This window comes from Solanum tuberosum, unplaced genomic scaffold, assembly GCF_000226075.1.
Source record: "Solanum tuberosum cultivar DM 1-3 516 R44 unplaced genomic scaffold, SolTub_3.0 scf00002, whole genome shotgun sequence".
Taxonomy (NCBI): domain Eukaryota; kingdom Viridiplantae; phylum Streptophyta; class Magnoliopsida; order Solanales; family Solanaceae; genus Solanum; species Solanum tuberosum.
The window spans coordinates 3,649,352-3,650,257 of NW_006238928.1; positions in this window are offsets into that span (position 1 = coordinate 3,649,352).

A 906-nucleotide genomic window follows, 5' to 3' on the forward strand; every position below is an offset into this window, starting at 1 on the left:
ATTTTTAGAAAAATTATACCCACATATAATAACAAAAACAAACTGGTGGTTCACAACATCATGTAAACAAAAAATAGGAGCAAAATGAGTAAACAACAAAAATAGGAAGAACACAGCATGGATCAAAGGAAGTGAAAAGATTACCCAAATACTAGAAAATATCAAAGAAATTAAACATAATATCGAATTAATTGTATTTTCTATAGATAAACTAAAACTAATTCAAGAAAAACTAGAATCACTATATAGTGAAAATCCCTTGAAAGGATGGGAAAAACATAAAACAAAAATAAAAATCGAATTAATTGATGATAATGCCATAATAGCCCAAAAACCATTAAAATATAATTTTAATGATTTAACAGAATTCAAAATGCACATAAAAGAGTTACTAGAAAATAATTACATACAAGAAAGTAATAGTAAACATACAAGTCCAGCATTTATAGTAAATAAGCATAGTGAACATAAAAGAGGAAAAAGAAGGATGGTTATTAACTATAGAAATCTAAATGCAAAAACAAAAACATATAATTACCCAATACCAAACAAAGTATTAAAAATAAGACAAATCCAAGGGTACAATTACTTCAGCAAGTTTGATTGTAAGTAAGGATTTTACCATCTAAAATTAGAAGAAGAATCTAAAAAGTTAACAGCTTTCATAGTACCACAAGGATTTTATGAATGAAATGTATTACCTTTTGGATTATAAAAAATTGCACCAGGAAGATACCAACATTTTATGGATAGTTACTTTACCCAACTAAAAAATTGCATAATATACATAGATGATATATTATTATATTCAAGAACTCAAGATGAGCATATAAAATTGCTAGAAAAATTTATACATATTATAACATACTCAGGAATAAGTCTAAGTAAGAAAAAGGCAGAAATAAT